Raw genomic sequence first — 13,995 nt, forward strand, 5'->3', positions numbered from 1 at the left:
GACTTACTTCACTCTGTATGACAGACTCTAGGTCTATCCACCTCATTACAAATAGCTCAATTTCGTTTCTTTTTATGGCTGAGTAATATTCCATTGTATATATGTGCCACATCTTCTTTATCCATTCATCCAATGATGGACACTTAGGTTGTTTCCATCTCCAGGCTATTATAAATAGAGCTGCAATGAACATTTTGGTACATGACTCTTTTTGAATTATGGTTTTCTCAGGGTATATGCCCAGTAGTGGGATTGCTGGGTTCTATGGTAGTTCTATTTTTAGCTTTTTAAGGAGCCTCCATACTGTTCTCCATAGTGGCTGAATCAATTCACATTCCCACCGACAGTGCAAGAGGGTTCCCTTTTCTCCACACCCTCTCCAGCATTTATTGTTTGTCGATTTTTTGATGATGTCCATTCTGACCAGTGTGAGATGATATCTCATTGTAGTTTTGATTTGCATTTCTCTAATGATTAATGATGTTGAGCATTCTTTCATGTGTTTGTTAGCAATCTGTATATCTTCTTTGGAGAAATGTCTATTTAGGTCTTCTGCCCATTTTTGGATTGGGTTGTTTGTTTTTTTGTTACTGAGCTGCATGAGCTGCTTGTAAATTTTGGAGATTAATCCTTTGTCAGTTGCTTCATTTGCAAATATTTTCTCCCATTCTGAGGGTTGTCTTTTGGTCTTGTTTATGGTTTCCTTTGCTGTGCAAAAGCTTTGAAATTTCATTAGGTCCCATTTGTTTATTTTTGTTTTTATTTCCATTTCTCTAGGAGGTGGGTCAAAAAGGATCTTGTTGTGATTTATGTCATAGAGCATTCTGCCTATGTTTTCCTCTAAGAGTTTGGTAGTGTCTGGCCTTACATTTAGGTCTTTAATCCATTTAGAGTTTATTTTTGTGTATGGTGTTAGGGAGTGTTGTAATTTCATACTTTTACATGTACCTCCTTGATGGTTTTTGGGGCAGTTTTTAAATTTAGTTTTTATTTTTAAAAATTTCTTGGCTGTGTTGGGTCTTCATTGCTGTGTGGGGGGCTTTCTCTAGTTGTGGTGAGCGCCGGCTTCTCATTTGCGATGGCTCCTCTTTGTTGCGGAGCATGGGCTCTCGGCGCACAGGCTTCAGTAGTTGTGGCTCACAGGCTTAGTTGTTCGGCGGCATGTGGGCTCTTCCTGGATCAGGGCTTGAACCCATGTCCCCTGCATTGGCAGGCGGATTCTTAACCACTGTGCCACCAGGGAAGTCCCCAAGGCGGAGTTTTTATAGGCAAAATTTGGGGTGAAGGCTGCAGGTTGTGTGACTCTCTTCTCATTGGCTGGTGGTGAGGTAACAGGGCGGTGCTTCAGGGATCTTGCGCTCAGCCTGAAGTGGGGTGAGGGGCCATACAGAAGAACTTAAGGTATTGTTATGTATATCCCTTGAGGAGGAACCAGGATCCTGCTTTAATAGCTGCGCTATCGTTTCTTGACTGCCTTTCCTTTGTTTCTGCATTCCCTCGCTCCCCTAATTAGTAACTGAATCTGCCCTTTGGAACACAAGGAAGGTCTCAGAGGCTGAAACCTTTTTCCTACAAACTAGAAACAGGGGACGTAGAAAGGCTTTGTACCCAGGAGGGACCCACAGGGTCCCGCTCGGTTTCAGTTCTCCTAAGAACGTTTAAAGAAGTCTGTTAAAAGCAAGATCCTGGAGTGCTGCTTGGGCTGATGAAACTAGGAATAAAATCCCAGAATGGCATTGTGTGTGCCCCACCAAACAGTGCTGCTGTTCCCTCTCCCTGCCATGTTTAACTCCACCTCCCCACCCCTCCAACCTTGGCCCCTTGACCTTCTGGCTTAAGCCTCAGCCCAGCCTCTTCTGTGATGACATCACTGACCCCTTCCGGGGTCCCTGAGTGCTCTTTCCCAGGCCCCCAATGGACGAAGATGCCAGTTTAAAAAGATTGCATCACAGCAGTTGTCCCTCACGTCTCCTCACAAGGTGGCGTCTCCTCCAGGCAGTGGCTAATAGGTGCTCAGTAAATGCTCGTGAAAGGAAGTTGTTATTGCTTGTGGTATATTGGGATTTAAAAATAAAGATTACATGGTAATTTGGGAGAGAACCATAATTATGTCTAGACTGTGAAGTAATGTGCAACCCTGCCATGGTTTTAAGGTCTTGGGACACTTGTTATCCTGAAAGATGTAAAGGATTGTAATCCATTTTCATGAGTCTGTGACAGGAAAACTGGCAGCTCTGGGAAAGGAAGCACATATTTCTACTATTCATCTGTCACAGAAGGAACACGTTGTTCCTAAATGCCAGGTGGAGTTAGTGGTGGTGTTGAAAATGCAGAAGGTGTTAGGGATGGCATCAAATCACAAGAGGCACAATAAGAAGACTGGTTAAAACACATACTTTTAACCAGTCTTCAGGAAGTCAGGACTTCCCTGGTGACGCAGTGGTTAAGAATCCGTCTGCCAATGCAGGGGACACGGGTTTGAGCCCTGGTCTGGGAAGATCCCACATGCTGCAGAGCAACTAAGCCTGTGTGCCACACTACTGAGCCTGCGCTCTAGAGCCCACGCACCACAACTACTGAAGCCTGCTGTACCACAACTACTGAAGCCTGCACGCCTAGAGCCTGTGCTCTGCAACAAGAGAAGCCACTGCGATGAGAAGCCCACGCACTGCAACGAAGAGTAGACCCCACTCGCCGCAACTAGAGGAAGGCTGCGCGCAGCAACGAAGACCCAACGCAGCCAAAGGTAAATAAATAAATAAATTTATAAAAACAAAAACAAACAAAAAAAACCACATACGTCTAAACAGCCACTAGGTGGCAGCCTAGAACTATGACATTATGGAGAGAACTCTGAAAGACCAGTTGCTTGGAATACGGCCAGAGTGGAGAAGAGAAAGCAGGCATATTGGGCAATTTGAACCAGAAAGGGAGAAAGACCATGATTTGTAGTATTTACTGCACACATCTTTATAATTTTGTTTTTCCTAGAAAAAAGGACAGGCACACACGTATGCACTCACAGCAAATTCTCATCACATATACACTTAACTTTTGTCACTCTCAAGAAGCCCCACAGTGAGTCTGAGGTGTTTCAAGCATGAGTTGGCTGTTTCCTCAGGGGGAGCCTCACCTTCTCTGTAACCCGTATGTAGGGTTTATAGACTATTCAAGCACTCCCTGAGGGTTATTTTATTTTATTTGGTTTTCATCTGACATATTTACTTTTGAACCTAATCCTCTTAATAAATTTTACTCTGCTTATAAAAATATACACAAATATAAATTTATATATGTTCTATATAACATATATTTTATATATTATGAAAACATACTGATAAGTCAGGCAACCAGTGCTTTCCAACATGCCTTGAATACAGTAGGTGCTCAATATATGTTTGCTGAACTGAACTGAAGGGAAACAGAGATAGAATGTCCAGGAAAAGGAAGGGGCAGACTTAGCAGTAGAGCTGCTAGATTCAACACAGTGTAGACAGTCATAGTGTAGAGGGTCATGCACTATTCCACACGGTGCAGAGGGTCCTAGAGGGACGCAGTGTAGACGTGCAGAAGGCAACAAGGGGGGAAGAGAATGCCTACTTTGCTTCCTTTTATCAGAGTAAACCTGCTGCATCTAGGGATCTATGAAACTCAGCATTCACCCCTTAGTTTTGATCCAAACTGTCATCATGTCCACATGTCCTTCTAATGATTTAAACACCAGTTCCTCTAATACAGTTGTGATTCTTTAGGAAAAATAAGAGTATTGTGAAGGTGATTGATAGAAGGCAAAGTTTATGAGGGCAAACATGCTGTTTGAACTCTCATATTTCCAGTTCCTTACACGGAGTAGGTATTTAATAAAAATTGATTATACTCCAACCTGCCCAAAAAGAAGTCCAAAAACTATTCACTGAACCATGTGAATGTAGGGGATTACTGAAGTAATGGAAATGTTATTTATAGTGAACCATGTGTACACCATTTTAAACATAGCTTTTATGTATCTAACAAATGGAAATCACATGTAGCAAAATCAGACTCACACTAGGCTACAAACTATGGATATAGGGCAAAGGGTACTATATCATCCTGACTTCAAGGAACTTATAACTTAGAGGAAAAAGACAATATGTCCATAAAAACATCTCCGACGAAGTATGGTAAAATAAATTCCGTCGAATCTCACAGGAGGGAGAGATCACTTTATTGACATCAAGGAAGAGGAGACTAACATTGACTTGGACTTTGGAAGGTGCATCATACCTAGATCATAATAAGACGGGCAGAGTGCCAGGAACACACTCAGCAAGATGTGTTTAGGAGAAGGTGAGGAGAGCAGGATGGACAGAGCAGAAGTTCATGGAGGGTGTGGTGGGAGATAAGACAAGACTCTGATGGGGCAGAGCATGAGGAGCCAGGCTTCAAGGGTCTGTTCTTGTGTACCCAGGGGCACGCAAGCTCTTTGAGGAGGGTAATGACTGGTAGAGGCTGAACTTTTGAAAGATTACACAGTGAATATTGGTTTGGTTATAATGAGAGATGTAGATGGTGCTTTACTTTGTTTTTTAAAAAAATTATCCAAATACTATAAAATACAATCCGTAGCTACTATGCATATATAAATGTTCAAACATTACAGCCAACAGATTTATCACACAATTACAATTGGATGACAAAATACATTTTTGTATTTATATTGGGGCCAAGATCAACAGAGTCCAAGCTTTAGTTGATTGAAGTCAGGAGGGTCAGTTACCTTGGGTTCCAGTTGATGTGATGGTTGAGGGCCCAAAGGGGGTTTCAATTCAGCAAAACAGCTCAAGAAAGTGCTTCAGGCTAATCTTTACCCCTGAAACAGAACTGGAGTCTTTACAACTGCTTTATTTTCTTTGCTATTGTGATTTCTCTTGCCTGATAACAGTTTGTTCTTTTGTTCCCTAAGGTCATTACAAGGACCTGTTCAAGGGAAGCATTGTGGCCGGGCTGAGATCACAAAATGGCTTAGGCCAAAATGGCTTTTCTTATGTCAAGAAAGCCATGCATGCTTCTCTTTCTCCAGGGAACCCCCTACCCTATCTGCTTACCAAATGGCTCAGGCGTGAGTATGAGAGAAAGCAGGAGATCCAGAAAACTGGTATCCTGGTTGATGTGCCCTGGGAGAAGGAGGAGCCATTCGCTGTGATGAGCTTGCAGGAGATGTAGTTGCCCTGAGAGGGACAAAGTGAGTTGAGTTCTAGATCTGTTGATTTTGAGAGATGTCCAGTAGAAGCAGGATTTTAAATGTGAATCAAAGATAGGAGGTCAGGGCTTCCCTGGTGGCGCAGTGGTTGAGAGTCCGCCTGCCGATGCAGGGGACGGGACACGGGTTCGTGCCCCGGTCCGGGAAGATCCCACATGCCGCGGAGCGGCTGGGCCCGTGAACCATGGCCACTGAGCCTGCGCGTCCGGAGCCTGTGCTCCACAACAGGAGAGGCCACGACAGTGAGAGGCCCGCGTACCACCAAAAAAAAAAAAAAAAAGGATAGGAGGTCAGTTTCAGTATCACGAGAGCAGATTAGATCACCCAGACTAACCTGTAATAGTATTTAATATTTAACATTTATTACACACCTCCTATGTGTTATGCATTAACTTATTTAATTCTCCCAACAAATTATTCAATTGATACTTTTATCCCATTTATATAGAAATGAGAGATTAGCAATAATAATAAGAGAATTTCTACAACCTCTTCCTCACCCCCATCTACCCACCTGCTTCAGGTACTCAGTCTACTCACCTCACATTCTTGGTCTGCTGTGGATGAAGTTCACCATTTGTGTACCAGATCTCATCCTCTCACCTACTAAATGACATCGTTCCAGCAATTGTCCACTCTCTCTGTCCATCATAAAATTTTCCCTCTCTACTGGCTCATGCTTAAAGTGTTACGAATGCACTATTACTTCTGGTTCAGATAAAACCCAAACCCAAACTCTCTTGACCCCATTCTGCCTCTAGCTCATGTCCCATTTTTGTCCTACTTCTTACACCTCAAAAGAGTTGTCTGTATTCGTTGTCACTAACTTCTCTATTACATTCTTACTTGACTTACTCCAGAATGGCTATTATTGCTTCAAGTCTCCCAAAACTGTATGTAACAAGGTGGCCAAAGGTAACGTTTTGCTAAGTCCGATGATGAGCCCTCAGTTCTCATCATGTTTGACCTACCTGCAGCGTCTGACTCAATTGATCACCCGCTCCATCTTTTTGTCGCTTGCTTTGGAGGCTGCCATGCTCTCTTGGTTCTTCTGTGGCCCTCTCTGGTCACTCCCTCTTAGTTTCTTTTCTTATTCCTCCTTGCGTCCCTGAACTTTTAGTGGGTAGGGCCTCACGGTCCAGTCCTTGCAGGCTTTCTCTTTTCTATTTTACACCTTAGTGGTCTCATCCAGTCTCATGGTGTTAAATACTCTTTGCTGTTAACCCCAAATTTCTGCCTTTAACCTATACCTACCCTCTAAACTTCCTATTCATAGATCTGTCATCTTCAATTTGATGGCTAAAGGAAAACTCAAGCTTAATTTGTCCAAACTGAACTCCTGCTCTCCCCGTCCCCATACAAGCTTGGTTGTCGTTCAGTTTTTCCACTTTTAGCTAATAGCAACTCTATTGTGCTAGTTGCTCAGCCCCCAAACCTGGACTCATCCTTGATGACTCCGTTTCTCCCATATCCCATATCCAGTCCAAATTCTGTTGATCCTACCTTCAAAAGATGTCTAGGAATCCAGCCTCTTGGTACCATCCCCACTGCTACTTTCCAGATCTAAGCTGTCATCAGCTTCCCTGTGGATTTTTGCAATAACCTTACAATCTGCATTTGCTGACCTTTCAGTCTGTTCCCAAGATAGCAGCCAGAATGATTTCCCTAAGACATTTTTGATCTTGTTATTCCCCTGCTCACGATCATCCAGTGGATGCTTATCACACACAGAGTAGAAGCCAAGTTTTTGGCAAAGCCCTGCAAGCCCTCTCCCTACCACCACACACAAACACAGACATCTGGCCATTACCCATTTGACTTCCCTATAGATACTCTCTCCCTCACATACATAATCTAGCCACACTGTCGTCCCTGTAGTTCTTTTAACATGTCAGTTATGCCTCCAACTCGGGGTCTTTCATTTGCTGTCCCCTCTGCCTGGAACTTTCTCCTCATAAAAATCCCCAAAGTTTTACTGCCTCACTTCCTTCAGATTATTATTCAAATATCACTTTCTTAGTAAGTCCTTGTGAAACTGCACCTGAGTTGGGACTGGAACCCACAATCTTCCAACTGAAACCAAACAACTCATCTCAGGATTTAATGAAGCTCAGGTTCTTTATATCTCGGTACAGAAGGAATTCAACGAGAGGCAAAGTGATAGGTAAGAAGTAGATTTATTAATATAGGACGCTTGTGAAGGATCCAAGTGGGCAGGCAAGAGGGCTCTGCCCCAAGAATTAAGTGGGCTGCATTTTTATAATGAAAGGAAAAGTGGGGAGGGAGAGAAGACCACCTTCCTCCTTTTCCTTTGTAAAGATGTTGCAGGAAAATATGGTGCAAGAGGATGGTTATGTCCCAGGTCTCGGGCGAGTTCCTGGGACAGGCCGCCAATGAGGGTCCTTGGCTTCGCACAGGAAAGAATTCAAGAACGAGCCATAGTAAAGTGAAAGCAGGTTTATTGAGAGAGACACACATTCCATAGACAGAATGTGGTCCGTCTCAGAAGGTGAGAGTGGCCCTGAATTATGGGGTGGTTAGTTTTTACGGGCTGGGTAATTTCATAGGCTAGTAAGTGGGAGGATTATTCCAACTATTTTGGGGAAGAGGTGTGAATTTCCAGGAATACCAGGCCCACTTTCTGGCCTCTTACGGTTGTCCTCGGAGCTGTCATGGCACCTGTGAGTGTTTCGTTTACCATATGATAATGTGTTATAATGAGCATATAATGAGGCTCAAGGTCTGTTGGAAGTCGAATCTTCTGCCATCTTGGGCCTAATCTGTTCTAACTAGGATTTGTCGTATCCTCAAGGACTATGTCATTCTTTTAAAGGTTGTGCCCTGCCCCCTTCCCTCTGTCTCACTTCCCTGAAAATCCTATTGAAAATTGCTACCAATACTCCTTATTCCCTTTCCTAATCATGGTGGATTTTAGTTCCCCAACCAGGGATCTTAGTTCCCCAACCAGGGATCGAACCTGCATCCCCTGCAGTGGAAGCATGGAGTCTTAACCACTGGACCGCTAGGGAAGTCCCTATGTGTTTATTGAAGGAAGGAAGGAAGGAAGGAGTGTAGTGTGGGAGGAGGCCTGGGGCAAGATGAGAATAGAACCCTGGATGTGGTGGAGGAAGAACCTGGGTAGGAACTTTGTCAAGGTGTCACCTGGTTTGGTTCAGTTCATTCAGCAAATATTTGTTGAGTACCTCTTGTGTGCCAGGTATTTTGCTAGCTGCTGGGGCACATAAAAAGAATAAGTTGTGGTAGGGCAATAAGGAAAGGTAAAGGAGGTTTCGCTGAGAAGCCTCTTGGTTTCTCCTTTCTCTGGATGTTATATTCCTAACGCACTTTGACCACGTTCTGTTGTAGCCATGCGATGTAAGTAATTAGTTTCCAATCTACCATCCCTTTTGGCAGTGGAATCTCAGATGACAGGGCTGTGGCTCAAAATCCGGACCCTTGGTGCCCAGCCCAGTACTTAGCACTTGTAGGTGTATAGCATGTGTTTGATGAATAATTAAACTACAAGGAGATTTTAAAATATTTTAGACAGCTCAGCTATTTGTCTCAGGCTTTCCTAAAAGTCATTTTCTCTTAGTGGTTTCCATGCAAACTTAACAGAAAATGGATTATTATAATAATTTTATCCTTCATTTCTCCAAAATTTAACCCTGTTTTGGGGATCAGAAATAAATATTAAGTAGTGTTTTAGGTCACATTTGAGATTAATAGAGAGTTGATTTGCAGCCCAAATTTTTCATTGGGAAATGCCACTGTTTGTATAACTGATAACTGATCAGGCCACTTTTGTTTATTCATTTTCTTAAAAGGTGTTGTTTTACAGGGTCTCTAATCCTGAAACTTCATACCCACCACTCACTAAATTCTGTCCTTCTGGTTTCGGAAAGATGTCATCTAACAAGAGATTTTCGCTCCCCGACCACTCATACAAATAATGCCCTCAGTCACTGTGGACCTCCTTGCCTTGAATTGTATGTCTTCAGGGTGCACATCACTCCCTCATGTGGTACTCTAAGGTCACAGATCTGAGAGCTGTCTTCTCTCCCATGAGAACATAAGCTCTGTGAAGGCAGGGCTTCATCTGTTCAGTTCGCTGCATTATCCCCCACGCTGAGAATAACACCGGCATAAAATAGGGCAGGAAATCTGTTGATTGGATCGTTATGAGCCGTTTAGAGCAGTCAGTGGATTTGTTCTTTTAAAACAATTGATGCATAGGGAATTCCCCGGAAGTCCAGTGCTTAAGACTTGGTGCTTTCACTGCCGTCTGTGGGTCCAGGTTCGATCCCTGATCGGGGAACTATGATCCCACAAGCCCCGTGGCAAAGCCCTAAAAAAAAAGGGCTTCCCTGGTGGCGCAGTGGTTAAGAATCCACCTGCCAATGCAGGGGCCACAGGTTCAAGCCCTGGTCTGGGAGGACCCAACATGCCGTGGAGCAACTATGCCTGTGCGCCACAACTACTGAGCTTGTGCTCTAGAGCCTGAGAGCCACAACTACTGAACCCATGTGCCACAACTACTGAAGCCTGGCGCGCCTAGAGCCCTTGCTCCACAACAAGAGAAGCCACCGCAATGAGAAGCTTGTGCACCGCAACGAAGAGTAGCCCCCGCTCTCTGCAACTAGAGAAAGCCCGTGTGCAGCAATGAAGACCCAATGCAGCCAAAAATAAAAAAAACATAGTTGGCATGGCATGTGATATTTTGTAAGATTAAGGTGTATAATGTGTTGATTTGATACATTTATATATTGTAATGTGATTAGCTAACACCTCTATTAATGTTACATATTTCTTTTTTTGTGGTGGTGGGAGTAATTATGATCCAGTCTCTTAGCAAGTTTGATATTTCTCTCTCTTTTTTTTCCTTGGCCATACCGCATGGCATGCGGGATCCCCTACCAGGAATCAAACCTGAGCCCCCTGCACTGGGAGGGTGGAGTCTTACCCACTGGACCACTAGCGAAGTCCCAAGTTTGATGTTTCTAATACGGTTTTGTTGTCTACAATCTCTATATCGTGTATTAGATCTCCAGGACTTATTTATCTACTGGTTGCAAGAAAGCACATTTTCTTTTTAGAAAGTTTCCAGAAACTGATAAAGGTGGGTCATGAGAGAGTCATCCACAGAAGTTTCTAGGGTAGCTAAAGCAATTCAAGTCACTTCACTATGCGGGACTGGTTTTAGGGCCAGTTTGTGAGATATGCTGGTTACTCTTGTCTTGTAGTCCTTAGCCCTGAAATGTCTACTGCTGGTAGTGAATTCCTTAAGCCCACATGTAAGATGACACATTACCATGGTAATTCATTATCTCTCTTTTTCCTCTCTCAGATGAAGATGGAACAGTAGCCTGTATGTCCTGTCTGCTTTGTCTGAAAACAATGATGACTTCATCTGCTCCATCTGTGAGGTGAGGTGTCATTCTTTTGTGTCCCAGGCCCAGACATAACTCTTCAGAACTCTCATCCAGGGAACCAGCTCCATGGAAACAGTGACCAACGGCTTAAATTATGATACTTGAAGCAAATGTTGTTCTTTCCCTTTTATTCTTACCCAAACCTGCAATGAATCACATCTCACCTCCTCCATGAATGTCTTCTCCTTCTGGCCACACAAAGTCAGCAACTCGAGGGCCCAGAACCCACAGCAAGCACCTGTCAAAGCAAAGTCCTCAGTCATAGAACAGCTGAGCATTATTTATCTATAGCTGAAGATTCCCATGATGTATGTATGAGTATCAGCTGCTGCTGCTTCTCACCACCATGGTGGGGACCCGAAAATCCGGTGCTCATGGCATTGTCACTGTGACTCTCCTCCCCATCTGAGGGCACAGTTTGTACTTCAGAATGGTGGGGCTCCCCCTCTCCTTCTTAGCCCACTAGGCACTTTGGTGACCAGTAAACCCTGTCAAAACCAGGCTTTCTGTAGTCTTCTCCACTCAGATTGCCCCAAGAGCCCGTCTCTCCTTTTAAACTGGCTTCCTAAATCCAGCCATAGATTACAAGCAGGTATTTTACTGCTCGACCCTGGCACTTGGTGTATACCTATTTTGATAACACTCATCAGGTTGGATCTTGCGTGATTTAAATGCCCCTGTAAACTATTTAAGAGCAGGGTTCATGTCATTTGTTTCTGTATCCCCATCACCGAGCACAGTGTCTGGCTGTGGCTCTCTGTAAATATTTTGGAATGAATGTATGAATATGTTAAGTAAAGAACAGTGTAGTTTTCCATATTTTCCTTTATTCATGAGCTCCCTTATGCACACATCTCTGGTTCATACCCTAGTTTGGTCTATATTCTAGGCACTAACTTTATACATATAATTTTTTTTTCTTTTTTTTTTTTTTTTTTTTTGCGTTACGTGGGCCTCTCACTGTTGTGGCCTCTCCTGTTGCAGAGCACAGGCTCCAGACGCGCAGGCTCAGCGGCCATGGCTCACGGGCCCAGCCGCTCCGTGGCATGTGGGATCTTCCCGGACCGGGGCACGAACCCGTGTTCCCTGCATCGGCAGGTGGACTCTCAACCACTGCGCCACCAGGGAGGTCCTATACATAAAATTTTTAAAACATGCTAATCATGCCCATTTATTTTATTATTTCTATTTTACACGTAAGAAAGTTGAGACCCAGAGAGTTTCTTTCCCATGCTCAGGTAGCTAATAAGTAGCTGAACTTCTTAGCTAAGGGTTTAAATCCTAGTCTTTTTGAGTCTCATTCTATCTTTCCCCTCACTATAAGGCAATGGTTCTCAAAGTGTGGACCACAGGCCCCTGAGTGTCCCTTAGACCCTTTTAGGGCTCCACAGGTCAAACTATTTTCATGAAATACTGACATTTTGGCCTTTTTATTTTTTGACTGTGTTGACAATGCACCTTGATGCAAAGGCACTGGCACAGCAGTCATTGTATTCTTTACTGCCAGGCACTTGCAGTAAAAAACAACCACAAAACAGTCTACCTTTAAAATGTCCTGATGAAGCTATAAAAAGTAATTTTGTTAAATCTAGACCTTTGAGTGCACATCTTTGTAACATTATGTGTGACAAAGTGGACAGTTCACACAGAGCACTTTTGCTACATTCCAAAATACAGTCTTTGTCTTGAGGAAAATTATTGGTGTGATTGCTTGAGATGTGAGCTGAACTAGTTTTTTTCCTGGAACACCATATTTACTTAAAGAACAACTGACAGAAAAAACTATGGTTATTAGGTATTCGACAGAAATTTTTTGGCAAATGAATGGAATGAGCCTAAAATGTCCAGGAAACCAACTAGCAGTATTTATTGTCAATGATAATAATGGAGCTTTCAAAAGAAAGTTAGAATTGTGGAAAACTTGTTTCTGCCATCACGAATTTGACAGTTTCCCAAATACTTATAAACATTTCTGATGAGATTGATGGTGATGTTAACAAAGAGACTTATCTAATAAGGTACAATTAAATGTGTTAATGTTTGGAAGATCTAGATTTTCTAAAAGATGAATGATGTTACAATGCATAAGTAGAGGATCCATTCAAAATGCAAGATGGACCAATGGATTTTAATATAACAGAGTACGAAAAGTTCATTGATGTGGTTTAAGAAACTACAGCTTGTCAAGTTTGGGTATAGTATTTGAGAAGAATAGCCACAATTATCCCAAAAAAGCTATTAAAACACTCCTTCCTTTTTCAACTGACATTTCTGTTTGAGGCCAAATTTTTTTCATATACTTTAATCATAACAATACGTTGCAAGGACTTGAACACAGAAGTGCATCTGAGAATCCAACTGTCTTCTATTAAGCCAGACATTAAGAGATTTGCAGAGACAGAAAATGATGCCACTCTTCTCACTAATTTATTTTTGTCTTTTAATATGTACTTATTTTTCATTAAAGTATATTATTTATGTTAACATACACTGGGTTTTAAATTGTTTTGTTTTTTCGTTTTTTTTTTTTTTTTTTTTTTTTTGCGGTACGCGGGCTTCTCACTGTTGTGGCCTCTCCTGTTGCGGAGCACAGGCTCCGGACGCACAGGCTCAGCGGCCATGGCTCACGGGCCTAGCCGCTCCGCGGCATGTAGGATCTTCCCGGACCGGGGCACGAACCCATGTCCCCTGAATCAGCAGGCGGACTCTCAACCACTGCGCCACAGGGAAGCCCTAAATTGTTATTTTAAAATGAATTATATTCATTTAAAATTTTTTCTCAGTTTTAATTTTTTTTTTTTCCTTTTTGGTCACGCTGCGTCGCTTATGGATTTTAATTCCCTGATCAGGGATTGAACCAGGGCCCTCAGCAATGACAGTACGGATTCCTATCCCCTGGACCACTGGGGAATTCCCTCAGTTTTAGTTTTTAATAAGGTCAATATTGATAGGTAGCTCAGAGCAGTAAAATTTCTTTGGGGGTCCTCAATCATTTTTCAGAATGAAAATGGGTTTCAAGAGAAGAAGTTAGGGGACAGCTGCAAAGGAATGCACACGTGACAAGAAGGGCCAGGAGGGCTTCCCTGGTGGCGCAGTGGTTGAGAGTCCGCCTGCTGATGCAGGGTACATGGGTTTGTGCCCCGGTCCGGGAAGATCCCACATGCCGCGGAGCGGCTGGGCCTGTGAGCCATGGCCGCTGAGCCTGTGCGTCCGGAGCCTGTGCTCCGCAACGGGAGAGGCCACAACAGTGAGAGGACCACGTACCGCCAAAAAAAAAAAAAAAAAAAAAAAAAAGAAGGATCAGGAGCCAGACACACCTGC

This window comes from Delphinus delphis, chromosome 13, assembly GCF_949987515.2.
Source record: "Delphinus delphis chromosome 13, mDelDel1.2, whole genome shotgun sequence".
NCBI lineage: Eukaryota > Metazoa > Chordata > Mammalia > Artiodactyla > Delphinidae > Delphinus > Delphinus delphis.